The sequence below is a fragment of the Micropterus dolomieu genome, linkage group LG11 (assembly GCF_021292245.1).
Source record: "Micropterus dolomieu isolate WLL.071019.BEF.003 ecotype Adirondacks linkage group LG11, ASM2129224v1, whole genome shotgun sequence".
NCBI lineage: Eukaryota > Metazoa > Chordata > Actinopteri > Centrarchiformes > Centrarchidae > Micropterus > Micropterus dolomieu.
This window is the reverse complement of record NC_060160.1, coordinates 22,825,701-22,852,045: the sequence shown is the minus strand read 5'-3', so window position 1 is coordinate 22,852,045 and position 26,345 is coordinate 22,825,701. Positions and strand designations below refer to the sequence as shown.

The 26,345-nt window shown below is 40.0% G+C and overlaps 1 protein-coding gene across 2 annotated transcripts in view; it reads left to right on the top strand.

Annotated features, from left to right (window-relative positions):
* Positions 1-4,960: 4,960 nt before the first annotated feature.
* The window catches only part of lrfn5a (leucine rich repeat and fibronectin type III domain containing 5a), a 113,725-nt gene continuing 92,340 nt past the window's right edge, over positions 4,961-26,345 (top strand). The window contains exons 1-3 of one of the 2 annotated variants that reach the window (XM_046063508.1): positions 4,961-5,014; positions 5,114-5,962; positions 25,618-25,673. The gene's annotated coding sequence lies outside the window, so the exon portion shown is untranslated. Of the gene's footprint in view, positions 5,015-5,113; positions 5,963-25,617; positions 25,674-26,345 lie in introns of those variants that run through there. The other variant, XM_046063509.1, reaches the window with a different exon arrangement.

Sequence of the window (26,345 nt, the reverse complement as noted above, 5' to 3'; positions counted from 1 at the left end):
TGTAGCTTATTAAACCCATGTTAAAATTACAGGCTACATAACTTTACCTGCCTTCATCTACTTTTGTCTGCCATGTGAATTCCCTCCTGTTGGTAATGGATTCTAGAAACTCTCAAACAGCGAGGATCAGTCTCCCTTCCAATGATTTGTGCTGCGCGTCATGTACAAAAAGTTCAAGACAATTCAACTTCGGCGGCGGGCGTGTACGTGAGACGAGCATTTCACCTCACTCTAACAAGGATAGACTATTCATGCTGCTGACTGATAAAAGAAAAATGTTTCTGCTGATACCTGTTCAGAAAAAAAACAAGAAAACAGATTTATATATGTTAACCTGTTGCTCAGAAGGTCCCTGTTATGATGTTATGATCGTGGCTCTGGACTGATGGTAACTTGTATTAACAAGCTATAAAAGGTAATGCCCTGGCAGTGGCAAATAGCTTTGGTTTTATATTTAATTTTATTAAGTTGACATTTACAAGAAATATTTTATTGCTACTGTGTAAAGGGAATACTGCTGTTAAAAAAGTGCTTAAGTGTTTGCAAACCACATGTTATTGCACTTTTGTGTATATAGAAGCACATTTAAAAGTGCCCAATACACTACTTTAGAATTCATTATTCAATTTTACGCATAACAATGCGATTAATCATAATTCAACATTTTAATTGATGCCCAGCACTAGTTAAGAATGTTGTGAAAGCCAAATGTTTCTAATGATAAAATAATTATCACCAAACTGTAGGTACGTTATACAACCTTACAGTCCATCAGACCTTATCTTGAATTGGTTACTGAATTTCTACTTTTTTGATCACTGATCCAAGTCCCACTAAAAGGATTTCCACCAAGCCATCCAATTATTTCACCCTCACCACTGTATCCAATATGATCTCCAGATGATCAATGCACTGAACAGCACCACTGGAAGCCTACAGTTTTAGTGGCTTAGGGTGTCAAGAGCATTGGTCAGTGACTGGTTGTGACACTCTGCTTGTTACAGTGGGAACAAGCCCCTTGTTATGTATTTTATAAACTGTAGGTTAGAGCAATTTTATAAGAAGTATATAAAAAAGGACACATTGTTTGACTGATCTCTAGTGATATACAGTAATTGTGGTGCCTGGACACCACTCTAATGACCACCTTCCACTGAAATAGGGGTATATTTTAGAAAGAAAAATTGGGTTCAAGGATTACGTATGTGCTGAGTCTACTTAAAATTAAGTCATTATCTGCAGAAGAATCTTGTGAGCCAATTTCCGTCCCATAAAATCCCCTATAACAGATATGATAGGAATGTAAATAAATGTCTGATATATATTACAGATCTAAACTGATTTGCTGATGCTCATAGGAATACCATTAGTGAATTCTGACCTAGGATGCATTTTATTTTATATATTAGCTTTAACAGATGATTATTTTTTAAACTCACCACAGCATCCAGTAACCACCATTTATATTCCATATTTTAGTGGATAAATGACCATTTAATCTGGTGGCACTAGATAAAGTTCAGGGGATCACCAAAGTTGTCCTCTTGGCACCATGGATATCTGTACCTAATTTCCTGGCAACCAATTTAATTGTCAAGACATTTCACTAAAAACCAGAAATGTCCTCATGGTGGCGCTAGGGGAATAAGATACATCCTTTAGCGACCGTAAACATCTGGACACAATTTCATTTCACTGAAATGAACAATTGTACTTGTATTGTACTCCACCACTTCTGAAAGCAAATCAGTAACTTCACCAACAATGGAAGTGTACTGTTGAGGTTACTACAGCTCAAATAGAGGAAAAATCCATAGGTGAACTGTTTTGAGCCATAAAACAATACTGATCCTGGCAGATGTTACGGTAGGACAGACAACATTGTGCAAATGGGCAAGTGCATACAGTTTAGGTAGCTAGTAGCAGAAATGGGTAGACTGTGATTGACTAGGCATCTCCAATTGTAAATGTAAAGCTGTAAAATGATCACTGAAAGGCAGAAATCTCTGCACATGGTTGAGCAATTGTTGAGTGACTGGCAATTCTATCAAGCCCCTAAAGACAGTCTACTGTGCTTTAAATAACATTTATTGCAACAAACAAAGTGTATATCATTGAATCGAGGCACAACTTAAAAAAAGAAAAGCCTGATTGAGCTTTAAATGGTTAACAAATTGTCGATTGCCCACATTTATGAGTGCTCAGCTAACAAATGAATAGTGATTTCAGTAGGGAGCTATCCCAGCAGCCACCTGACAATGTCTAAATGACTGTAACAGCTGTTAAGAGCTAATCAATAAACTGATTGGCAGCAGCAGTAGCCTGAGCGTTAGATTATGCAGTTTTATTGTCATGACCAATCATTCTGTGGCGCTGAGGCAACTCTGGTCACATGTTGCAGGATTCCCAACTGCGTTTAGCTCAAATAATGCATAGAAATAATGAGGTGAGTAAAAACAAATAAAAACATGAGGGGCCATTAGCTTAGAATAATAAAAATAGAATAGATAGATATATTATAGATTCAGAAACTTGAATTAATGCATGTAATCTCACATGAGATACACACTCTAACTTAACTTTAATAATTGATTTATTACATTATGCTGTCCAAAATAAATCTAGACTTTTATTAAAGGATGGCATGCAGCTCACACACGCCACTTCCTCTCAACATTTCCTCGGCTCTTTTAATGTAGATAACCCAGAAACCTTTTGATGATTCATACAGTCCAGCAACACTTCTGGATTCTACCAGGTCTGTACATGCTCTGTGGAAAACAATCATGTGAGCTCAGCCTTTGCTTTTACAATTATTGATTGACTGGTGATTAGGAGGCCTTACCAGTACTTTCAAGGTTAATGGTAACAAGACGAGGCAATTCACTGGTCAGTGTTTTCCCCGCAGTTGTCAACAGAAAGGTTGACAAACACAAAAATGGATTGCATCAAAGATCAAAATAAAGGCTGTAGGATGAATCACGTATGTATTTCACTTAAATAAAAAATCATATTTAACGCAGAGATAGTCATTCAAAAATGCATGCTTTTTGCCAGAAACGTCCTCCATTGTCCATAAAGCACCGGGGTTTTATTTCCCTTGATGGGAAACATTTTGTTCACTTAGAAATTAGAATCCGTAGAAATTTCCTCCTGGTCCAGTGACCCAAACAGTGGACCTTCCAGTCTCTGCTTCAACAGACCACCATCAGGCTTATCAGTGCCCTGCAGAAACTCCATATCTCCAATATTGTCTTTCATGGCAGTGAGAGCTGATACAGTCCCTAAGATGTTGCCGTCAGATGCATCAGCTTAATAAACCCCTGTGAACTCCTAAATCTGATATCAGTTGCAACCTTAACTTCAAAAGTCCACTATAAAACATCCACATATTGGGATACATTGTGTTTTAAAATATTGTTTTAGATCATCAAACCATCATTTTTCTTTCAACATTGCCCGTCATTGTCATGAAGAAAAAATAGTTGGAGGCACATGGATATGTTGATCAATTTCCAAAACACTTCCAAAACCTTCTTAACTGAAATGTGTTACCGCTCTTTTTGGCCTGAATGATGAAGCCCATTCACAAAGTATGGATTTATTCCCTACTCCCCCTCCTCTCCTCGTTCACCTCTTCCACCCTCAAACCCTTCACAATATTCTGTATAACAGCAGAGAGAGAGGCACTCTCATTCTGTAGGACTTCACCCTTTCACGTAGAGAAACGCCTTCTCAGAAAGCAGTTTAGAGATGGTTGAGGAAATGTAATCTCGGGCAGAGGTAGGTGTTATGGTGCTATACTGTTCCAAATGGGCCAGAAGAGGATGACACTTTGATGTGCGGCTGCCACATCAAAGGAGGGAGACTCAGGATCTGGCTCTCAATCTGGAGAAGACAGGTGAAGTAAAATAAAACCCAGTTTTTTATAAGTTTAAAATGTGTCCATGGACCGTCCAACAGAACCCCAGGGTGTAGGCTGCTACAATGCGCGATACAGGGAAGAGAGGGTTTTCACAACTTCCAGCAGCACTTACGTCAAGGGAGACAGGGTTATTAAGGCGCAGTCCGGAAATAAGGTGATTTGTTTCTACAAAATAAAAGCCTGGGCATTTTCCGAGTTTATGAACCACAGTAATGATAAGTTTTGTTTCAAAAAAGCAAACTAGGGTCTGTCTCTGGGGTTTCTCTCTCTCACTCTGGTTCTTGATGACATAGGCCTGTAGCTAAATGTCTTTAAATCAGTGGGGTACCTATATAAAAAAACAAATCCCTGTTGTAGATAGTTCGATTAATCAGGAAAGCAATTTGTTTTGAGTCATTTTGGTTGCTAGATGCATGAAATATGTCTTGGCATCATTGTTTGACCAGAGATCTTTTTTAATCTAAAGCTATGAATGACCAGGTATAAAATTTCTTTAGGACGTGATATTTCCGTGCATTGTGTATGTAGCTTATAGCCCACTGTCCCCTTAGAATATTGAAACTGAACATATTTGTATAGGAACAGCATGGCAGCACAATTTAAATTTTGAATAATGAAGGGATCAAAGCAGTTTTTTTGACATAGCACCCTTGTTTGAGATGTGGTCCTAAATATAGGTAAGAATGCAGCACCTGGTCATTTCAGTGTCAGTTGATATAGTAATTTAGTGGTGCATATCCTTGCACATATTGTGCATAAATACATACAGTGAACCTGGAGCTTTTGCGACTCCTATCTGGGGCCCTAGGGCAGTTGGGTGAACCCAGACAGGCACTACACGTCACCCTATAGTGTGATATTTGTACAAAAAAAATGCATGGAGGTGGCCATTTCATTTGCAGTTTAAGGATTCGTAATATTGTGCCCAATAGGCGGGATTTATTTTGAAAACTGCACCCGGAAATGGTAGTCTTCTGTTTGATCAAACTTAAAAATTGTAGTGGCCGCTGCGCTATTTGGATTAACTGTACAGGTGAAGCGACCGGCAGGAGGACAGAGGATCAGCGGGACTTTACCGTTCAGATTCCGGTGTGAGTGACCGAACACATTTGCTGGGACGTTACCTTGCCTTTATATTTATTGAATTGTATTGAATTATTTTTCGTATTCTCTTCTATTCTTCTCTAGACTGCAGAGGAGACGCGCAGAGTCGAATTGACAGAGGGTGAGCGACGTAAACAGAGACTCTGAGATACAGACAGAGAGAGAGAGAGAGAGAGAGAGAGAGAGAGAGAGAGAGAGAGAGAGAGAGAAAGAGAGAGTGAAGAAGGGAGAGCTAGGAGCTCGCGACTATGAAGTGAAAATCCAGAAATCCTCACTGAAAAGGTTTAACGGTCTCCAACAAACCAGGAAAGGTACTACTGTGGATTTTTAACAGGACCAACAAACTCCGCCTAAACCGCGGGGGATGTTTTATTGGAATAATTAGACTTTTCCGCCCTTTTGCCTGGGATATTGTTTCTTTCAGTGGAATTCTTCCAATTTACCTGCACGGGGACGGCGACAGGCGGGAAAGGAAGAGGGAGAGGAGGCACTGCCGGGAAGAAGAGTAGAAAAAGAGAAGAAAAGAAGCGGCTGAAGGGGAGGGGGGGCATTTCGGTTTCTCTTGGATGGGATTCTTCCCTTACCCCGCGGATGGAGGGATGAAACCGGGGGAAAAAGACGGGGAGAGAGAGAGAGAGAGAGGAGGGAGAAGAGGAGAATGTAGTCGTCGGGCGCTGTGAGAATGCAAAACGGACGCACCCCTCTGGAAGACAGGATTGAACTATAAACCCATACGGAATTTTACAGCCACCCAAAGGATATTACACATACTTACCTCGATATATACATGTATGGGGCATATTCTCCTATCTGGAACCTATTTGTGTGGAGTTACAACTATTATCACTATTACCATTCTAATTATGGGATTTGGGCAGCTGATTGCGCCCTGACACTCGGTGAACGGAGGAACCCTATAACATCCGGAAAGAGGTAAAGTTTAAACTTCTATATTTCTTTTTATGCAAAAGGACGGCTCAGATTTCTCCTCTTCTCTGTCTAGTAATGTCTCCCTGTTTCGTTCAATTCTTTCTTTCTGACTGCGCCTGATGGAGCAGAGGAATGGTGGTTACTGGGGGGGGTAAAAAAAGGGGCAGAGGTATAGTTAGCCTATTTCTAGATGTCCTTGTATAGACCGACTCAATGTCTGGATGCTGAAGTGGGGCGGGGGGGTGAGGAAGGGTGTATTTGGATAGCGGGGCGGGTGTAGGGTAGACAGAAAGCCCTACTGCACATTGAAAAAACAGTATTGAGAACATTGCAAGGTCAAAATTGAGCCCGGTAGAAGTTACAGAAGCTCTCTGTGTGTTTTTGTGGGCGCCCTCGCGCCTGAGATAGGCTAGTGGTTGGTGGACCCAGTGCAGGCTAGTTTCAGTAGGCTAAATTTCAGCAGCTCTGCACCCGGCTGAGTGCTGTGAATGAACGTCAGTGTGAGCGTGTGTTTGTAGCCTGTGTGTGTGCGCGCGCACGCAGTAGCGCGTGTTAGCGCCGCCAGAGAGAAAGAGAACTTGTCCGCGCGCGCGGTGTCTCATCAACAACCGTAAACCCACGCAAACGGTCATGGAGGCTACAGGATCATTTTAGCAGCCTATAAGGAAAGCTTGTTATTAAGGCACACACGCACAAAACACTGCGCCTCGGCCCTTTTTGTGCGCAACACACTGCACCTGTGCCTACCTCAACGGAGAGAGACGGCGTGTTTGTGTGCTCCTGTTGGTGTGAAGGCTATGTGACAGGGTTATATACCTAACCTTTGCTACTCTGAACTAAAATTTGAATCAGCAAAAAAAAAACCAGCATAAATATAAGACGCCTCTGAGTTTGTGCGTTGTGCGCGCGCGTGTAACTGAACCCCAGCCCCATACCTTGTTGGCACAAAGCTAGATGATGATGGAGCTTTCGCATTGCACACCGCCGTGTGCATGCGTGTGTGTGTGTAAGTTTCACGGCACTTGTCGGTTTAAAATGATGACAGGTGCGCGTGTGCGTGCACGCGCGTCCTGACATGCAGTATTGGACACCATTGAATAATATGGCCCAGTACATTGCAGTTCAATTGGATACTATAATAAAATAAACACATGGTGCTTTCAAGTGTATTTCAGCTATTGTTAGTCAGCCAGTATGGTTTTGTGTAATTGGAAAAATAAATTTGATGTAGTAATTTGCATATACACATGTGTCTAAGGTTCATTATTATGAGGCTTTATCTCAAATGTCAAATTATCTTATTTATTTTAAATATTGAAATTTGAATCAAACGAGTACAAGGTATGTGGAAATTGTGAAAATGCCACCTTTCAGGACAAACTATAGTCTTTTCTGTTGTACTGTTGTATTCTGTTTGTGTTTGTGAAAGTGAATTCTTAGCTGTCCTCACAGCAACTTGACTGCCTGTTACAGTTTGTATAGCCATATATATAATGCACATTTTCATTCATAAAAACGTCTCCCATGAGTGTGTATGTGACTTGAGAAGGTATTTAGTAATGGCTGTATGCACTTGCATCATGGTCATACAGCCAAACTAACGTGTTTTTTTCCTGAGCACTTGCACTGAAAACAATGACATCTGCTTTTATGAGTGGCTTTTGTTGACACAGGCAAAGGGTTCTTTGTGGTCCTCAGCAAATGAGAATTTATTTAATTGGCAGTAAATCACTATAAGTGGTCTCAAATTAACTTTGTAATCAAACCTGATTCCATTGAGGGTCTGTGAAGTTGAATGTGTCTCAAATTTAGTGACATGTGTCACAATTCTTTCCCGTGGCTCTATCTTTTGCTGGATTGGAGTTTCATCGGTACCGGTACAGTAGCTCGCATTGATTGATCAAGGCAATAAATTTATGCACACGAGCCACTCATGCTGGTGCTAATGGCCCGTGGATATGGAGGCATTATGCAAATGCTTCCCTGGCTCTAGAAACGAGTGTGGGTGACTGAGCGAGGGAGAGAAACTGGTGATTTGCAGTCCATTTTAGTTGTGTTTAGCCTCCTATTTACTTCTAAAAGGAGCGGTTTGCCGTGCCATTAGGTTCAGGATGAATGGCACTGCATTTGTGTTGTTGACTGTCTTTTGAGTTTTTACCGGGAAATGTAAGATGGGCAAGGAGGAGGTTGTATTTTAAAGCTACTTCTGGCTCCTACTTAGTTTTTCAGACTTAATTTGTTTTAGTGGCATCAGTGCCAAATGAATAGCACTGAAAGTGTACAGAACTGGAGGATAAATATCTGGTCCATGGTATGTCTGTGTGTGTTTTTGTGTGTTGTTGTCTTGATAATGTAAGCGCATTTCTTATTCCATAATGGCATGTAGGCTGAGGTGAGGGAGATGCAATATCTCTTATCCTATTTTTTCCTCTCTCTCATAATTTTTGGGTCTCTCTTTCAACCCCACAACCTTTTAAAAAATAATTTTTTTTTTACCTCTTATCATGCTGAAGTACAGTGGAGTAAAGCGGCTGTAAGGGTTGTTCTTTATTCTTTACACGGGCATGTTTTTTTTAGTATCCCCATCTTTCTTCTTGCCCTCTGTTTATCTCTCTGCAACCCTCTCTCACTTTCTCTTCCTCTCTGTTTAGCTATCTGACAGAGGGCTGCAGGATCCTGCGGAGTGGGTGGTGGAGCTCTAATTCAATTTAGTCGACTGCTCAGAGACAGACATAGAGAGAGAGAGAGAGATAGGGAGAGTGACAGAGACCACAGATGTTAGGGAAAATTTTCTATTAGCAGCAAAGAGGCGAGGCAGTTCTTATAGGAAGCTGGCCTGACGCTGTGACATCTGGATTGATTCTGCGGGTGACGGAAATTATGTGCATGTGTGAGCGTGTGTTCATTATCAGCTGAAACAATACGTCTTTAAAATGCTGTCAGAGTCTGAAGAGGGAGACACACAAAGTGATTGACAGCTCAGACTGAACCTTTCAGATGGCTGCCACTGGAGACGGGCTCAAATCTTAAAATGAAAACGAGTATCAGATAATCTGGATTATGTCATCTATATTCATGGGGATTACTGTTAGTGATTAAAAAGGATAATTGATCAGCCAACTCATTAACGGATTCATATACTGAGACAGACCTTACAGACACATGATTGTGAAAAAAATACTGCTTGTTTGTTTGTATCAATTTCTCAATTGAATTTCTAGAAAATGTGCTACATCAATATAGATCTTAACTTCATGACATAAAATCACACACCCTGCTAGAGAACGTCATCTATATTGCTCACCCCATACCATTCACAACTGGATTTCATTTGTCTTTTTCCATGTGACTTCTATCAGCTTCACTGTGTCTGCCCTTGACTGGTTTAGATCCTATCTCTCAAATCAAACTTACTCAGTTATAATAGGAAATTCCACATCCATGTCTGCAGACATCGGCTACAGTGCGCCTCAGGGTTAAATCTCGGGCCCTCATCTTTTTTGTGTATGTGTTTACACTCAGCCCTTTAATAAGGGAAAAAAGTCTGTGTTGTGCACATGATTATCAGTTTGACGCTCCCTTACAGCTGAATAACCCAAACTTTTTTTTGCAGCTGAATAAAATCAAGAGTAAGGAGAAAGACCTTTAGGACATAGGATGTTAAGCCTTACACAGTCACTGTATTCTTTTTTTACTTGGAATTAGCTGTTGGTGGTCAAGAAAATGGCATGATTACAGCTATCCCAGTGTTTTGTTTCATTTTGTAACATATCCAGAATCAAAATGTTTCTCATAAAACAAAATACAGGAGCCAGGTTCAGAAAATAGACCATATTGCCTATATTTTAGACTCCATACACTGGTTCCCATTTGGATTCAAAATTGGCTTTAGACAATGCCTTTGCCTCAGCCTTCATTTCTAACCTTGCTCATAACAGATGTTACACAAGTTACCTTAAAAAATATGACAATAAATGACAGTATTGTATATATTATTAATAATAACACTGAATATATACATTTTAATAAATTCACATTTATGTACCACATTACTGTGATGTGTTCACCTCTGAAATAACATAAAGACATACATAAGAGTAATATACTGCTATACTTTGTTGGCATCGTTGATAAATCACAGTAACTCAATAACTACTGTAAATAAGCAGCCTGTCTTTGCCAGGGCAGGATTAGTCTTTGGCTGGCTGGTAGCTCTTGTTAAGTTCCTGCTCAAAATCCATTACAAAGTTGTTAATTGCATTAGAATAGATTTGTATGTTGTTGTTTTTTTTTTTTTCAATGTTTGCTTGCCATTTTTTTGGAAATTCAGCCCATCTGCTGTGTAATTGCAGCAGCATCACTTCATCTTTGTAAAAGAGGTTATGTGTTATGTGTCTCCCAGAGTGTCTTCACTCTAAATCTTTCTTTCTTTCTTAAATGACTCTCTCTCCCACATGACTGCCCCCCTCCCCCAGTACCCACCCTCTCTGCACACACCTGCTGCTTCAGAATCACCCGTGACGTGCCTGACACTAGATCCTGCTTTAGGAGCCAGCGGGGAGGACGCACGCGCGTGTGTGTGTGTGTGTCTGTGGTGTGAGCATGAGGAGTGGGGTGACATGACAGATGTGAGACATGTTGGGCGATAATGAGCTGTGTTCAGGACAGATAACTGTGGGTGAACGTGGCATAATGCAGACAGGCTTCTGGCTCATTGCCTACAATCCCACTGCCTCAGTCAGTCTGTCTGTCTGTCTCCACATTATGTTAATTAACAATCATGAATTAAGTATACACAGAGCTAAAATATACAGCCATGCCAACCTCTGTGTCATAAACAACAAAGGAGGGAAGAACCTCTCTATTGTAAAGCATTTTAAATCAATGCATCCCAATATTTTTGGCTTGTGACCCCTTAAAACAAAGCTCTAGCTATTTCACAGGTTGCAGATTTGTATAGATTATAATGATTATTCTTTCTAAGACTGTTTTATTTGTATATTTGTTTGAGGTCTACGAGATCAAATTTCAAAAAGAAAAAGCAGAGATTAGAAAAGTCATGCAGTCTTTGGCTGGCTGGTAGCTTTTGTTAAGTTCCTGCTCAAAATCCATTACAAAGTTGTTAATTGCATTAGAATAGATTTGTATGTTGTGCTTGTGCTTTACCATCTTAGATTCATCAAGAGTTATCTTGTGACCCTTTATGTGGACCCGTACCTCCAGGTTGAGGACCAATGCTTTAAATCATTGAACAAATGTGTCTGTACAACTACCACTTCCAAATTATTAATGAATGAATGAAGGATTATATTATCTGTATAGAGAAAGGTATGCTTGCAGCTACGACCAGTAGCTATCTCTGCACCAATCAGGCTGAATGATTTTCGAAGGTTGTTCATCATTTCCTAGGCCATTTCACATTCTGCTGTAGGTTGCAGGACAGCATTGCTTTTACATTTCTAAAGTTTCGTCCATACTGTAACTTCATACAGAATAAATTCCAGTTCTATTCGTGTACAAGGCCTGCACACTGGAACATTAACAACAGCCACTACAAACTCTGTGTAAACTCTATTAAACTCTCTCTAATTGTGAATGTTTTAGTAATGATTTGCACATAAATAGACTTATTTACATGAGCCATCTTAGTACAAGGGAACAGATAACATTGAGAGAAATTCTTGTGATGCAGGCTTTATAGCCTATACAGGACCTTATTCCACTGTCAATTATAAATATTGCAACAGAGTTGCACCATCAGACATAGTGTTCAATCTATGAAACTGGCCAGCATGCCATAAAACACTGCTTTAGATTACACAATCCAAGAGAGAAGCTCTTCTGAAAAAAATCCCAGGAGTGAGCATGAACATCAGTGCTGGGGAGACGCTTTACAAACTAGGATGCTTTGTAGTATTGCCATTTGAAATGATAGTTAAGTTCCTTTTTATAGCCAATGCAGCCAGATTATGACCTGCACTCCATGGCCACCCAGTTAGCATTAACCGTATGTGTCCTAACCTTTCTCTGCCTACAGAACAGCTGACAGACTTTGCTGAATTTGTGTAACTCTAGATGCCCGTGGTTTCTCAGACTCTGTTAGCAAAGCATGCTGCCAATGTGTGTGGTCTGTGTTTTCTGCCGAGCTGCATTTGTATGTTTTGCCAAACATAACATGTCATGTCCAATGTGCTTGATATGGTGTCAGTTTAGTGTCTTGCCCAAATAATCTTTGCATATTGCCACAATTTTATCTTCCCAGGTGCTTATTTTATGACTCTTGGATTACACTAAACAGTATGTATTGTAAACACAGATCAGGGTGATAAGATGTTTTCTAAGATAGTTTCTTCTTTTGATAACAAGCTTTTGTAGCCCACAGAGAGGTTGTGTTGAACATCATTTTATTCTAATTGGGCTGAAGAAACTCTGCAAAAGTACTTGGCATGAAATATTAGCACCACAATCCACTGCCAATGACAATGCTGGAGAGCGCAATGTGAAAGAACAGAAAGAAGAGTTTAAAATGGTTAATTACTCTAAAGTCCAGTCTCCTTTCAGTTTCATTCATTTCAAACAAGGTAGACCCCTAAAAGCCAACTCTCTTCAAATGATCAGGTATTGTTTTATATAGAGACAAAATTACACACTCGGGAAACAACACTCCAAGGTTTTAAGGTTGTTGTAGTCCTGCTTCTTCTGTCCCCACAGGAGGTCTTTGTCTCCTGCCAGGCTGTTACTGTAAATAAGACTGTCCTTAATTAACTTGCCTGGTAAAATAAAGGTGTGCCAAATCTACTTGTGCATTTGTACAGTATGTGCTGTCCATGTGTGTGTATACTCCCCCAGGCCGTTAGCATTTTTTAACATGTCAGGGTTAATAATGGTTAAAACAATAAAGACCAGATGTGGTTGTAATTATTGAATAATTAAGATGATGAATAAAGAGTGCTATGTCATGGTGGATCTTTTAAGTTATCACTCAGATTCACTTTATTCATTATACATGATACGTATATATTTGTCATGCTGACATTAGTCTAGAAATAGGACTCTGTTGAGAGTGTAGTGCAAGACATGACATGCCGTAAATGAGGGAACTTAAATCCTCCCATTAGGGAAAATGTGTCACTGCAGCAGCAGAGAAAAGCCTATAGATTAGAATAGCAGAAATACAGTGAAGATAAAACCCACAGCTATATCAAGAGAAGATACTGAAATGTTACAGCAAAGTGAGATAAAACATCCATTTTGACTAAATATAATTGAAATAGCACTTTTGTTTTCTGCTAAATGAAAATAAATACTATAAGGGTAAAAAGCTGACTTTAAGCGCATGATGGAATATGTATAAAAATGACTACTATTTCTAGACTGTTGATCTAATGTGGATGTAAACACCCTCAAATTGAAGCTGCCACTCAGCACTTCAACCTCATAGGCAGTGTTCCATTTCAAATGTGATGCACAACCAAAACAACACTTATTGCAAAACTATCTGACTGCACTGGATCACTCGGCCATTTTCTCCATATATGTTACGTGCAACTGTACCTTTAGTGTAAGATCATTGGTTATGTTTTAGAAAGCATGCCGACAGATTCCACTAAAGAAGTAATGGATGGTACTGTGTGGTAGCGCTGTGATGAAGAGCAAATCAGCTCCATGGACAGCTACATTACGAAGGTACAGCTTGACGTATACATTTCAGGACCACGGAGAGCTCTATAAAACCTCTGTTTGCGTTGAAGTGTAAATCAGCACCATGGACAGCTCAGAATACAGGCGCTGCTTGAACTAGATATTTCAGAACTATGGACAGCTCAGTATGCAGGTACAGCTTGTAGACATTTCAAATGTTAATGGTTGTCAGTCAGTGAATGCCATGCCCTGCTTCTGAAACTTCATCTGCTGTATCTCCAGGATGTATAAAGGATCTTCAACACAATGTTGTGAAAACCATCGATATAAAATGTGTCCTTGGCCTGTATATCCTGTTAGTTATAGGTACATCAGTGCCACCATGGATAGCACTACGTTACTTAGGTTCTTGTAGAGCAACTATGGATTTATTGCCATCTTCATTAGTAAGGAACTAACAGTTTGATATTACTTATTGTTGATAGCCATCATCAACAACAACATAATCATTGGTGATGATGATTATCTTTTATTGAAAACACTGCCTGTAAGTGGGAGCCCTTTTGTCATTCTAATTGCATCAATAGTAGTCACCAGCATGAGCAGGTCATCCTTGATGAACGGTGTTGTTTTTTGGAGCAGCAGACGGGCTGAAAACTGAATAGATTAAATGGTGCATTTAATTAAGAGGCTTGGGATCAAGAAGTCAGAGATCAGTCTTGGCCCATGCCAACAGCAGCTACATTTAGCCTAGCTTGTTAGCACATGCCATCTGTTCACACACAGATTAATGCTTCACAGCAGGCAATAGCTATGGGTACATTTTCTGGTTCAGGACTGTATAGGCTGCTATTCAGTGGACCTTATTTCCTCAGAAAGTCTTTGAATCCACTGATCCAAACTGAGGATGTTACACTGATGGTGTGTTGGGTTTCTTGTGTCAATTATTCAAATTCATATAGTGTACGCTGCTTCGACCTTCCATAAGAATTACACACTTTTTGTGTCCAACAAAGACTCCAACGAAGACTTGGTTGAAGATACCAGTATCTTCAACCAAGTCCAGTTGCCCTTGACTTTAACCTTCATTGGATAACTATGAACTGGATGACTGATGACTTCATAGACAAACTTTTTGTCTCATTACACTCACCATATGTTAACACTAATTATCTGTCTGTTAAATTAACAGCTAGGATATTATGTGTTTAAAAAAAGATGTATCCTAGAACAGAATAATTGTTATTAAACTCAGTGTCTGCTAAAACAGAAAGATTGATCACCATGGCCCTCCATTTTTGTGTGGTTTGAAGACATGACAGACAGGGGTCTTGGATTTGTGGTTTTCAGCTTTCATGTTATCACTGTTAATTAATACACATATTGATCAACTGCCAATCGTTATACTGTTAAGTGGAGTAATGATTTTAGAGGTGGATTCTTTTTCTGTCTCCTTAGTGGTGGTGGTCCTACAAAATGAAAACCTTACTTTCACCATTTCCTTTCATTCTCAAACTGATGGAGAAGTCTTCTTTTAGTACTTTCTGATAATTTTGTCTTTCTCTGAAATGTCCACAGTAAACAAAGCCATGACACGACGCATGTTCACTGTGAAGAACACTTGGGGCAGTTGTTATTTTCTGTTAGGATTTATTCAACGTTTATAATTATTGAAATGACGTAAGTTACATATCTAAATTCAAATTTAAGTTGTTTACATCTATAGGAATTTGGCACTTTTGTGTGGTTTTATTTTGTTATAACTTTCCTTTTTATTTTATTTTTTTTACAGTTACACATCATCAATAGCACAATTTTAATGTGTCTTTGTATTTGATCTCACTTTGGAAGAACAAAGAGAGAGGCCTACATGGAAAAGAAAAAGCCTACCATGTGGACTGCATAGAAAGAAAAAGCTTGGGGAACAAAGAAAAAAACAGCAAAAACCTCTGTCTGTTAATTCACACTTAAGAATGAATTTTGTTGCCTGCTTTGCACGGATCAGTTGTGTCGTTGAATCTTGAAACAAGAGCAGGGCCCCTGCGAATCGCCAGAACCGAGCCGCGAGAAGAATTCAGATATCCTAAATGGACTGACACATTAAAATCACTACAAAAAGCGTTTCAAGTAGAAGGCTTTTTTATGTCTGGGCAGAAGACGATGTGTAATTGCAATTTGTAAAATCTTCAAGTGGAGAATTTTTATGTGGGTGATTTATGGACCACTGTATCCTGTTTTATTGCTGATTTCTGTGCTTCGCACATTGATTTTGTACCGGCACCACGCTTTGTTCTTATTACTATGTGATTAACTAATAATGCTTTATCAAGACTGAAGTCCACACACACACACACGGCAACTGTTCGCGCCGCCATTTTGGGGAAGTGCCTCACCGCCATTTTGGATTGGCGACTACCCACATGGTCCGCCATTTTCCTTGCTCTTCCCCATCCTCCATGGTCTCAACACACACGCACCTACACGCAACACACACCCACATCAGCACACACTCGCATTCTTGCTGATTCTTTTATGCTTTTGTCTTTGTTTGCTGTATTTTGCTTAGAAGAGATAATTTTGACTCACCTGCCAGTGGGACTGGTAGATGAAAAGATCCACCGGCCAAGCATATTTTTTACCGGCCAAAATAATAACTTGCCTTTTTGTGTGACGTATACATTTGTTTCAGTACTTTGAATTGAGATAATGAGGTATTCTGTTGAATACAAACTTAAACAAGATGCCAGATTGAAATTTGAAGCAGTAGTATTTTTTTGCTTTTAAATATTCTTAAGACATAACAGTAAATTGTTTTATAAACTTATAAGATGCTTAATAATCATTCAACTTAATCCTCGTTGGTTTGGTTACTAAACCTGGTAAATGTCACCAGCGTTACCATTACCTGTTAACATTGGGATTTAAAAATAAGGGAACCCCCCTACAATATTCATTAAACTTTCATATAAAGTGTATCACTAGTATAGGCCCAACATTATTTGTGGGTTGTTTAAATCCTTGTGCAAGAAAAAATTATTAATGCTAAGTACTAACAAATATAACCATTCCTGCACAAAAATAACTCTAGGTTTCAGTTTTTCTGGTTCACACGTGTCTATTTTAGAGGCAAATGCGAGTGAAATAATCTATTTAGCAACGCATCATCCGTCTTGAAGCCATCGGGCTACTTTTCTTCTTCTTGTTTTATTGGCGGTGCCGTTGACTTCCCTTCACTGTTACCGAGCTGTTCTACATACTGCCACCGACTTTACTGGAGGGGAACGTAGCAAACAGGGTAGCCTTCCAACATTTAGCCGTCAAACAGAAAATCTACCCACATTCGAGGCTTGGTGGGTGTTAATTTCCATCCCTGACGGCTAGTCTGCTGATTCATCCTTCACTTTCCTTCACCAGTCATTTTATGTAATAGTGTTTCGTTAATGCCATTTATAGGTGGACAAACCTTTTTGAAACTATTTTCATGTTTGATTATTGGTCCCTGATTCCAGGGTGGTGCCCCAAAATCATTAATAATGATTAATATTTTTTATATTCATAACTGTATTAACATTTCTGAAATATATTTGATATTTAGCTAATAACCATAACCAGCCCCTGCGTTGATCCCCAAAATTTGTTTTCATGTCAAACCTACAGTAGGCTGTTTACTCTGGCTAGTTAGGTATTAGACATCTGCTTTACGAGCAGGGCTCACTTCCAAATCACTGCACCCCACCTAGCTAGCCATTACACCAAATACTATAAAAAGCAGCCAGCTAATCCTAGCTGTTGGCAGTATTTTCTTTTATTCTTTCTACTTGGCACTAAACTGAGCTTAGCAAGCTGTTACTCACCAACAACCACTCCAAAATCTGATGGCTTAATATATTTGGCTGAAGGACATGGTCTGAGGCAGTTGCCAGTTAAATCAGGAAATTTAGAGGATGCTCGACCTAGTTAATTATTTTTTAATAATAAGCACACCCTCAGACACACTAACGCCTGGACCACATCACCGGCCTTGCAAAACTGCAGCGGCTCGCACGTGTGTGTTAAGACTGGTGAAACCACAGGAACAAGGACTCAAATGCACAACTCTGAAGCACAGTTAGCAGTCAAGTAGAAGGCAAAAAACCCGACAGACACTAAGCAAAGGCAGGTTCAGGAACACACAAGATCAAAAAAATGCTGGGATACTGGACTACAGTGGTACTAAGACAAACTGGCACTAATGATTGCAGGGAACAACAACAACCTAAATACACTACAGGGGGTGTGGATAACGAGGTGGAAATAATCAGGGTGGGCGAGACAATCTCACAGGCGTGGTATAATAAAAACATAACTTAAAGCTGGAGTAAGCAGTTCTAATCCAATACACATTTTTGTCAAATTCAGCGAACATCCTATCACTGTCCGCTAGCTGTCTTCTCTGTGTGTGCGCTGAAAAAAATAATCTGGTGTTTGTACTCAGCCCTGGCTCTGTAAATGGGGGGAAAAAAAGTGGCCCGCACCCCACCACACAACACTATTCCAGTATGTCAGGTCACATTTAAAGACTTTCGGTTGGATATTTAGCTTACTCTCCAGTCTGCCAAGACATGATATAGACATTGAAACTTTTGTAAAAGGAAGCAAAAGTCTCAGATACAGATTTTCAAATCTTTTATATAATAGGGTTCAGGTTGAAAATTGGCAGAGTACCCCTTTAAGCCTGATATCCTGACATACAATCTGATGAGATATAGCAGTATCAGTAGTGTACTGTATGTCGCTGTGCCGAAAGGGGCAGGTGCACTCTGTTTAATGGATAGGATGCAGAGAGTAGTAGAGTGTGGATTCATAAAACACAAACACTCTTGAACATACTGTGAGAGCTTCTCTGTGAGCTCCCACAGACTGCAGATACAAAGTACAGCATGCACACAAAACATCTCTTCATGCAGGCAGGTATCCACACACACACACACACACACACACACACACACACACACACACACACACACACACAAACTCAGCAAGTGGGCCGATAAAAAGATGTACAACATTGCCGCTGCTGCCCTCTGGGAACTAAAGCGAAAGCATGACTCAACCATTTACCGGGACTACACAATGAGTCAGCAAATTTGCAAGAGATGGACTAGGCTTAATGAGACATCTATTTTACAGTACCTGAACATATGTCTTTGGACATACTTAACCAGGATATGGTTGATGATGCATCATTTTATTGCTTTAATGTTATAGTTTTATTTTTACATTGTGGCGCAGCTGACAAGGACTGCTATGGATTTTGTACTAAAGATATGAGCTTTGTTAACAAGTTACTCTACACTAGCTATTTTATGGAGGAAAGGCATTGCTGCACTGACCTACGGGTTGAAACACACAACATCCCACAACACTCACTTTTGCTGTTTAATTGACTTTTAATATATATATTTATGTGTGTGTGTGTGTGTGTGTGTGTGTGTTTAATAGCTCAATTCTTCTGTTTATGTACATTTCTATTTGACACTTGCTTTGACAATGTACATGTCTGTTTGCTAAGCCAATAAACCCCACTGAATTGATTGAGATGGAGAGAGAGGCAGAGACGAGAGAGATAGACACAGAGCTGAGATGCACAGGTACTTGTGGGACACAAAGACAGGGTTAGATGCAGTGGCTGTCAAGGTTTGCAGTATTCTCAGCGAAAGGACAAAGGTGTGCTAAAAGTACTACACTTAATAGACTCATTGAGACCAAAAGGATAGCAACAGGTCAAGGCTGGAGTGATCAAAGCATAAGCAAACAAATGGACGTTAAGCCAGAGTATGAATTTAAACAGAGTCAGATTGTCTGATGTCAGCAGGGAGGTTATTCCAGAGAAATGGGCAGTAGCCTGCTCTTGTAATATTCAAAACGGGAAATCAAATCATCCCTTGAAGGAAATGGAGTCTAAAAGAGGCTAGGCCATCACATGTACATTGTGTAGAAACCACCATCGAGTCAACACATCAGCAGGCACAGTTTTAAAGAAATTGCTCGGCAGTAATAAATGCGCAGCTGCCCGAGTCAGGGAGAGCTCCGTGCTGAGGCCTTTTTGCTAGGTGTGGGCATTACTGAGTCCAGGTACATTGCAACATACAGTGAGTCACAGCCTGTGACCCAGTTGTGCTTTGTCACTTGGCATGACCTCATTCTGACTGCGCAGCAAAACAAATTTGATGCTACTGCAGCTGTTTTCGTCAGGAAAGCACAGCACGGTCAACATTCTTGAGCATTCCAGGTGGCGTTTCATGGGATTTCACTGCTCTATAGAAGAAAATGTTGCTTCAAGGGTGTTTATCATAATCATAAATGCATTCAGTCATTTCAGGCAGCGCGATTAGCTACCTGACTGCTCTCTGTCAAGATTCAACAGTATACTTAGACTGAGACGTGTGTACTGACAGTGGCACAGCAAAGAATTTTATTGTCTGTGTGTGATCTCAGGTGATGTCGAGTTTACAGACCACAGGCTAGTTGGCCTTAATCCTGCATCAGAACACAAGTACGTGTGTGTGTGTGTGTGTGTGTGTGTGTGTGTGTGTATGTGTGTATTAGTATGTGTCACATGTAGCGTGTTAACAAACATGCACAAGACCACACACATGCACGCAAACAGTGTGTGGTAAGATAAGCTTGTTAGCAAGGCTTTGGCTCAAAGGAAATATCTGATTGTGCTTACAGTATCTAAGCAGGGTTTGTTCCCGTGTGTGTGTTTGCGCGCGCGCGTGTGTGATCATAAGGATCACATAGAAACAAATGGAAAATCCTATATATCCAAATATGACTGGTATCACCTTTATAATAAGTTGAAATGAGTTTAAAGAGGTTGTTCAAGTTAACACACGCACTCATTTTAGCATCCTAATATGCTAACATGGTAAATGTTATATGTGTTATATTGCCATTGCATAGCAGCGTTAGCATGCTGTTAGCATTTAGCTCAAGGCACTGTTGTGCTAAGTGCAGCCTCACACAGTTGTTAGCATGGCTGTAGACTCTTAGCCTTATCCAAACAGGTAAGCAGGCATGAAGAGAAAGACATCTAAGGAAAGGTTACCCTGCGTGTGAGTTAGTGCATCTTTGGGTTTAAAATGTCACAGCGTTCTGTTACAGATCTGTGTTCAGTATTACAGTACTTTATATATAGCTTACATTCATGCCAATAAAGTGAATTTGAATTTGAATTACAGTAGCAAAGTATATTGTTCCAACTCAAACTCTTTCAATACTGACCCAGTTTGAATTCCAAGACAACGTTTCAGTATTCTGTAGGCATCACTATCATTAATCTTCCTCGTTTAGATGGCAGTAATCTTCTTTAATCTAATTGTTTTTGTCAGCCAACCTTGTACTTTAGCAACCTAGGAAATATTTTGGCAACGTAACACTGCCAGCAGTCCTCAAGGACCAGCTTTAATCTTGCAATAAGCCACTGACAGCAGACTTTGTTAAACATGCATGGATTACATTTAGACATTTAGAACTATTCATTTACCCTGATTTTGTTCCTCTCCTGGCATATCAACACGTGAGTGTTTGCTGAGCAAACTTGTCTTTTTAGTGGCAGATACTGTTGGCGTCATTATCATATACCCACTTGAGTTTTTTTGGCAGCTGAATTTCGCACCCATTTCTTATCTCTCGCCCGTCTCTACTTTGTTTTTCTAAAATGTGAGACATGTTGTCTTTGCCTTTAGAAAGAAAGACATCACAGTGTGTTTGTGTCTGTGCACGTGAGTGTGTATGTGTGTGATCATTATGTCGTGATCTGAAGCCATCTGGGTTGGCTGACTTATTTGCATATCTGGTGTTAACCATTATAAATATTCATGGCCAGGGTCTAAACTGGTATGAATATTCATTTTGCCTCCAGGCCATAGACGGGTGGAGTGGCTGTGATTCCAATCAGCAGAACAGAAATTAACTCAACCTTTTGTGTGGCGGGCGAGAACACTTGATTGCCGTGGGCCCCTTGGTATGCCAGCTCCATATGTATTTGGGTTATTACGTTTCCTTTAGTCATAAGGACGCCATCTTTGATGTACACCATACTTGGAAAACGATGCCCGCAAGACAGAGGGGCAGATGGAAACAGAAACAAACTCAAGTTGTTTTGGGACAAAAAAACATTTAAAGACACTATCTTTGAAATGAGTGAGAAGCTGCAGGGCAAACTATCCACCAAAGTCCAATTCAGAAGCTGCAGCAGCAGGATTAGAAGACACAGCGATGGCATTGAGTCACTCACTGTGACACTGTTAAACCAACTAGGCTGAATCTTTAATTTCTTTGTTAACACCATTAATTGCTTGTTTAACAGTTTGCTTGCTAAAGCTACTATTAGCTCATCTGGTCTGTTAGAGCTGTGGCTGCTGGCTGCTGTATAAATTATCCAAATTGATCTAGTCTGTTAAGAAATACATTTAACACGAGCACAGGGACATTCACGGTTGCTGTAATGTTTCATTCCTCTTGTTGTGGTCTGCGAGCTGGACCTTGACCAGCTCTGCCTATCATGACAATATCAAAGGGAAATTTGGGCCTATATTTAATTTTGCTTGATTTCCAATACAATGTGGCGTCTTCTGTCTTTGATGTGCTGACTCTGTTCTCTGTCACGGCTTTGGATCTGTTGCCTTTGTTTGCCTTTGGTGGAGTAGGAAATGACAAACATGTTGATTATGATGGTAAATGTGTAAATCACTCACACAGATGTATCATTAATTGGCAATAAAAAAATAAAGTACCAGGCTTTTGCAATCATCCCTCAAAAATATCACTTTGAAGTCTGAACCTGGGCCCTGATGTATAGTAACTCCAGGCTGCCCCACACTCCTGTAGGACCACCGCTTTACAAATTCAGAATAATATAGCATAATATACAGAATAATAGCAAGCCACGTTGTGTGCATTATATTAAAGTTAAATACTAAGTTACTCCAATTCCTCTGACTGTATTCAATGTGTGCAGCCAGTGTAGTCCTGTTATGGTGCGCGCAGCAGAGAAAACGGATCTGCTGCTCTAAAAAAGTATATATATTTATACTATACATCCAATACACACATTGTAGGGCAATAACTTATACCGATAAGTAAGAGAGAGAGAGGGAGTGTATCAGTATTCAGGACAGAAGGTCTAGGAAGTGGTGAACTATTATGATCTGTCATCTCCAATAATACACACTCGCACACGCACAGAATTGTTTTCAAGCGTTGTGGTGATTGGATGCAGATAAAAATGGAAATTTGAGATGGTCTCTCACATGCACAGAGATACACACATTTACTCAGATATATCACTGATATGCTGGACGGAATCTTAAAATAGTAAAATTTACACTTTTGTATTCTACACGATACGTGTCCGTTTGTGCAAGCACACCACACAGGTTAAGCATATTCACCAAGACACATAAACAAAAGACACACACACACACTTACTACCATGCAAAATTCACACTCTTGGTTTTTCTCTCATATCTGACAGAGATGTCGAAACACAGAGAACAAAAAAATGGATGCAGGAACAAGAGGTTGTTTTCGGAAACATGGCGTGACTGGCGGTTGCCTTGTGTCTCTGTTTGAATGTGTGTGTGTGTGTGTGTGTGAGCATGCACATTTGTGCGTGAAAGTAGAGGAATCTGGAATGAGTTCAACTTCATTTAACCACACATACACGCGTGCTATCCCAAGTGCTTTAAAAGAAAACACTAGGGGGAGAACAAAGAGCCTCCTTGAAGAATAGACATGAATTATTCACTCTATCAGATAAGAGGACAGAGAGGGAATGAGGGAGAGACATAGAGCGCGAAAGGGAGAGAGGGAGAGAGATGGAGATGGCGTGTGGGTGATACAGAGAAAGAGACAGACAGATGGATTGACAAGGACAGCAGTGTATTATATTGCATTAGCAGTAACGATGACAGAGACATTGAGATGGGCCTCAAGAGATTTTCGATAAAAGATCACCGCTTGCCATCTACTAAACCATGTCTAAAAATCCACGGGGTGAAAAAATATCAAATAGACTCAAATAAATAAATAAAACAACTCCTTCACCTTCAAAATACATGGCATTACTTATCTGTAGAAAGCCAGGTGCTTTGGATATCAGGGTCTTTTTCTGACTTGAGGGGTGTTTTTGTTACCTGTGAAAATCCACCTGAAGTCTGCAGCAGCTTAGCTGCAGCACCTGTGCTGCTTCCACCCAGATATGCTTTATCAGATCCAAGCATGGCACATCTTTCTTATTCTGCTGCTGACGCTGTAGTACTTCAGTAACAGCAGACAATCCAGATGCTGTATCCAACAGGAAACTAGTAACTAGTAATGTCAGGTGCTGTGAATAATTGTGGTATTCTGTATGTTAGACCTGCAGTGTTATTGCTATTTTTACATAAGTAAATGATCTGAATACCTATTCAAAATAGGATTAGGTATCGATGAAAACTTTACCAGTACCAAAACCAGTAACCTTAAAGTGATACTGATACCAACAGAGTATTTCATTCGATACCTCGCATAAAATGCCACCTTTTGAAGCCCTCAGTAGTTGATTGGTAGCCTATTATTATTTTTATTGTAAAGGACAAGCAAGGTTTTATTTTTTTCTTGTTTTAAACAAATGTTACATAAAAGTTTTGGGAAATTGTATCAGATCGCTTCTCATCCTAATTAGTTAATCCTCACAGGTAGTATCATACAGGGGAAAGACTACAGCTTGCAAATTTTTTTAATATTTGAATGAGAGAGGAGGAGTGAAATAGTTTTGTGACCTAATAAGTCATGGGAAACAAATTTATGTTGATGATTTAGGTAATACTTTGAAACGTGTGTTGAAAGTAAACAACAGAAAATTATTTTGTTAACTTGCGATCAATAAACTGAATTGAAAAATCTCTGCGAATGCTTTTTCCTTTATTGGTGAGTCGCAAACCTCCAAAAATGGCAGTCACAAGTATAAAACGAGAAAGGAGTCTGTTTAAACAAGTCACTTAACTACACTGAAGACTCACAGAGGAAAAGAGAGGCTGCACGTCCAGCCGATCAAACCAACTACACCTGAAGCAGCTGCAGTCGGATGCTCCGTGACAGTGACAAGTTATGTGAATAGCAATTAAAATTTACAGAGAAGCGTTAAATGATAGATGAGACCAAAGGAAAGCCAAGCTTGTGGTGATAAACATGCAACAGTGACGAACATGCCTAAGACCACAGCCGAAGGTGAGCGGCTGTTAAAATCACACATGGACTCTGGCGTTTTTTATACAGTTTACGGTGCAGGCACAGTAGGGGAAAAAAAGGCATGCTCTTCTTTCTTTCAGTGTATTGTTTGTATGTTTGGCTGCAAGCAAAACCATATAAAATAGTAATTTTTTGCTGCGATCTGGTTAAAAACAGTATTGATTGAAGTACTGGCTCGACTACTCGATACTGGGCTGTTTCGGTCGATAACCATAAAGGTATCAAGTAGCGATACCCATCCCTAATTCAAAGTAGCTGATGATTATTAATCACCTATACAAATACATTGTACAGTGGCAGTGTTAAGGGTTTAAGTACTGTGCACCTGTATTCAAGTAAACATGGGGTGTTTTACCCAGGCTATGACAGGTTTTAGAAAATAATGTAAAATATTAGTCATGTAGTCCTGTGATGCTCTTGCAGGAATTAGCAGGAGGAAGACAGAAAAAAGAGACAGAAGGAAAAACTGTAGAAATCTTGCCCTTTGTTCAGTTGCAGTGATAAGAATGAGAGACAGTAACTCCTGAAAAAGGAAGGGAAACAAAATACTTGAGCGATTGCAGAGCCATAATGAATTTCATAATTTATTCACTAGTCCAGGAGAATGACAGAGAAAGGCAGGGAGGTAAAGTGAGAGTGAGAGAGGAGTGAAAGGGCCTGAGAGGCTTTAAAGGACCCAGTAAGAAGTTTATTATCAGGTTTCCTAATCTTCTTTTTCCATTTCATCCCTCAACCATCAGCTCCACATCTGGCAGCCAGTCCCTTGGGAAGGCGGGCCCTACAGTACTACAATGAGGTAATTTGCATTTACTTACGCTGTTTAAACTGTATTAAACGTAATTCGTGCTGGGGGGGGTGGGCACAAAACGGCCAAATCAAAAAGGAAGTGTGGCATCAAGTAACAGAAAAAGGTTTATATGAACTGTGAGTAGACTTTGCAGTCATTGATGGATTGGGGGATTTCACAGGAGGAGGACACAAACCCACATTTGCTTTTTAATTTTGTTAATCCGTAAACAAATTCAGTCAACTCAGTCGGAGTGAACTCACATCTGCCTGTCACACCTAATCACTGTGTGAGAATTAGGAAAAAGCACAACATTTATGTTAGAACTCATATTTTATCATTAGAGCTAGATGAGGGTACATCTATAAGAGCATGTACTTGTGCTCGCAGTTGAAGTATTTATAAGTACTGGAGTAGTTTGTATGTAGAGTGACAGTTACTGAAAGAAGTGCTGAAAGGAGCTGAAGTATCATTTGAAGGGAAAGTACTGAAAGGATTGAAAACATTTTGGAGCGTGCCCCTGGTGGATGCTGCTCTGAAGTTCCTCCTGGAGGAACTCTTCTGTTCAGGGTCCGCACTATAGCATCCCAGTCCATGGTCAGAGCCATCTAAAAATGATGGCCGCTTCATGTCCTTTCAGAAGGACTATGACGGAAGCTCTTTCCCTGCCAGAGAGGGCAT